Raw genomic sequence first — 4,044 nt, 5'->3', positions numbered from 1 at the left:
GAGTCACATCAGCAGCCAGCGGACGAAGCTGGTCCAGGGGTGACACCTCGAAATACTCTTCTGACAACTAAAAACAGAGCTCTATACAAAATATCAGGTAAGCACGGATACCCGTTACACTCAAAATCTGTGATTTGGCTATATTCAATTTTTTTTAGAGTTGTCAGGAATATTTCTCAGTGTCTAGTCTTCACGCTAAAGATAATGCAATGCATATTTTAGCATAGGTAGGTAACTAACCTAAGAATTAATAAGATTAATAAAGCAACGGTTAGGAACCTCGTGGGATTTTTCAGAATCGCACGACTAACTCGTTAGCTCCATGTGAAGCGATGAGGACTGTAAGATGAAGGGTGAAAGGCCCCCGTGCGTTTTTTTTCAGAAATCGATACAGGCTAACTCGTCGGGGGCGTTCAGTGGTTTCTAATTGATTCCATCCAGAACTAAATTGAATAATGCTTTCCAGTCTCATAGGAGCTGCAGTTGCGTTATAAGTGAATCCAAGGGGAGATACGCACATTTCAAATAACCATTTTGAAAGGACCGGAATCTCGTTCTCTTGTTCTGTGGGGTTAATCTATCTGGCCCAAACGTGACGATAAAGAGATTATGTTATCTGTTTGAAATAAACATCGCACCATAAAGCTGGATAGACTGTACGGGGAATAATTTTCTGTGAATAATTACTAATAGATAAGGGAGAAAAGTCAGATAAAGAAATGCGTGGGTCACCAGGGGTTAAAGAAAGCCCCCTTTTTTCTTCACCAGCTTTCCTCTAATTGCTGAAGCAGCAGCCCGAAGTGTGGACTGCTTGTGCTTCTTCTCAAAATGCCTCAAAAATGGCTGCTGAGCGTTGAATTTAAAACAAGGAGTGAATAATCAACGACTGGTCTGAAGTTGGAGTGAATAACATTGAAAATTAATAGATCAATGTGTCGTAGATATTTAAATAAATAAGAAACTATATTTGTCGTTTTTAGCATAGTTTTTGTGGGATGCAGTTACGTCACATTGTGGTTTTCATGAGAAGTTTTGAGAACTGATCGTTACTATTGCATTGCATTGTGAATTTTGTGCTATTTGTCATTAGGTAGTTTTTGTAATATCATTAGTAGACATTAATTGTGTTTATGAAGAAAGAGTAAGTAACAGGAGGGATCTGTTCATGTTTAAAACATGACAGAGGTGGCTGCACGAGGCTAAAAGCACACTGTTGGCTAAACACAGAGAGGTGATTGATGAGAGAAGCTTGTGCAGGAGCAGCTGCAGGGCACATAGAGAGAGAGACAGGAGAAGTAGATGTTTGGAAGAGTTCAGAGAGAGTACAACTTATATAAAGTTGACTACTAGTCTGAAGAATGTCATATTGTTTTGTGAGTGAACATGAAGTAAAAATATATTTACTAGATAGAAAACAACATGCTTATCTAGGTTGACAGAAAGCTGCTATTAACCAGTTTCAAGCAGCTTACTGTCCTATCTGTGTTCCAAAGAGAAACATACGTTGCATTTACAATTCATATTAAGAAAGTTCACAATTGATACCATTAAAGATCGTTTTGGATTAATAGGCCGTGTCTGTCATAAACATTCGTGCTCAGATGGAATAAAGTGTTGAGATGTTCTCAAGAGTGGGAGTTTTTCACAACGCTTTTTAGTTTGTATTGAAACAATTAAGTGGTAAGGACAGAAAAACTGTTCCGTGATGATTTCTTTAGGTTTTAGCTTTAGTCATGGAGATTACATTTTGTGAGGAAACTTTTTCACCAATAATAACTGTTCAAAATATATATTCATTAACTGTGATCAGATTACTTGTTTTTCAAATATAGCGCTAAATACAGTTAGTTTTGTGTTCTGTTACAAATCTAACCTGCTTGTAACACAACTTAGATAAACAATTAAAAAAATAATATAATAAGCAAGTGGTTAAGGAGGTTTTCCTGTTTTGCTCATTTGATTTAGAAATCAAGTAAGGAAGAATAGTGTTTTATGAGAACTGTCATTCCTCATGGTTTTTAAAGATAAATCATCAGTTTGTTTGGACTTTGAGGTAAAAATAGGATCGGGGTGGAGAAGGAAGACCTTTTTTGGTTTCAAATTAAAGAAGATTTTAAAGATGAAGTTTATTATTTTTTTTTTCTGACTAGAATTAAACAAGACACTAGAAACTAGACAAGATATTTTACAATGTGGTTTTACTACTTTTAATGGAGTAAAGAATCTAGGTAGACTACTGCCATTGGTTTGTTTTAACATTCACATGTTTCAGCATTCCTGACCATAGAGACACTCAGCCGTTTTATTTTGTAACCCTTTGGGGGAGAGATTTAAATTTAGTTTTTCTCCAGTTCTCCAGTCTTCCTGATTTGCTGTGATTATAGCAGCACTGGATAGATGTGCGCCACCTTTGGGTTGTACTCTGAATCAGTGTGTTGGTGAAGAGTTGCTCACTACAGAAACAGAAGAACTGTGCAAAGAACGCATCTCTGAGGAGGGTTTGACATTTTGCTTGGGCCTTGTTGCCGAGGCAACAGTGGTGTGAAGAGGAACTGCAGTTTTTGGGGATTCCTGCTGTGCAGAGGACAACGTGTGTCTGCTGATTGTACCACATTGATCCAGAGGTTTCCTTCCCCCTCAGGACATCCCAGTGCAAAACAAGAGTTTCATTGATCCAATCACTACAGCTGCAGAAGACAACGCATCACTGACTGTTCACATTATGACCGGGCTTGTCTCAGATCGTTCAGACTCTGAAGAAATTATGCGATGATTTTACAGCATAACTGTGCAAGAGTTTTCCAGAGGGTGGTGTACAACAATAGGTTTAGTGTTTGAGAAGGGAGGCTGATTGTTTAAACGATGGTCTGGAATACTGAAAAGATTAAAGTTTAATATCCTTGTTTAGCAAACAACACATCTGATTATTAGGTCACACCTAATAATCTTGACATATAAACTAACTATGAGTAAAAAGATGAATGGATTTTATATCCTCGAGAGGGTTGGTTATGTTGCGAATACTTCACAAGGTATTTGCTAATGTATTTTGAAGAACAAATAACAAGGACACAAGTCCAATTTTGTTTTGTTTTTAGGTTAAATTGTCCATTACCAAAACTGTTCACCTTATGTCTAGATTTGGACTTTGATGGTAAGGGAGTATTTAGGCTTATTTTTATACATCTGACATTTTCAAATATGTTGGCTATTCACTAGATAGACTTTGGTTAAGAACTTTTCTGAAGATTGAATATTTGTTCCATTTCTAAATATTCCTATTTAAAAAGTAATTTTAGAGTAAAGAAGACTGATGCTGTAATTGGACATAATGTGAGGCCTTCAATCACCCATTGTAATGGTGCATATTATTGACGACTAATAGGGAGGAGGGGTCACTCGACCCACCCTGCAGTGGTTTTTAAAATCTTATGCAGCTTCACAGGAAGCGCACGGCACCAGATTATGAGTTTGGAAGACTAGCGTCACCACCTCCTAATGGACATTAATTTAGTTAGTAATTAACTGACATTTAGAGATGTTAAAGAGTAAAAACATACCTACCATAAGTGATAATTCCTAAATTTAGCTACAAACCATTGATGAAATGACTTCTGTTTTTAGAATCCTTGATAAAGGAAGGAGTGATTGTTACATATTCGGACACCCAAGGTTCCACGCACTGTTAAAGAGGTTAACATTGTCTTTAAGTGGACCAGATTTGAAGATAAATGAATATGAGTTATGAAATACATAGCAGAGCTTTACAGATCCTAGTAATGGTTTGACTCAAGATAATAATTATATGCACAAGTTTCTGAAATATATCTATTAGACATTTTAATATGGATTAGGTGTTGATAAACTGCAGTAGTAGTACAATAAGGAAGTGACATTTTTTGGCTAAACACTTTTCAGGGAATGTGGGAAGCAGCTGTCTCAATGAAAAGTTAGAGATATCTTGAACATTATAGTTGTAATTGTGAATTAATAAATGATGGTGCTCCATATATACATATTTGTGTAGACAAATGATACCGGCCT

This window comes from Gymnodraco acuticeps, unplaced genomic scaffold (assembly GCF_902827175.1).
Source record: "Gymnodraco acuticeps unplaced genomic scaffold, fGymAcu1.1, whole genome shotgun sequence".
NCBI lineage: Eukaryota > Metazoa > Chordata > Actinopteri > Perciformes > Bathydraconidae > Gymnodraco > Gymnodraco acuticeps.
This window is presented reverse-complemented; position numbering follows the sequence as displayed.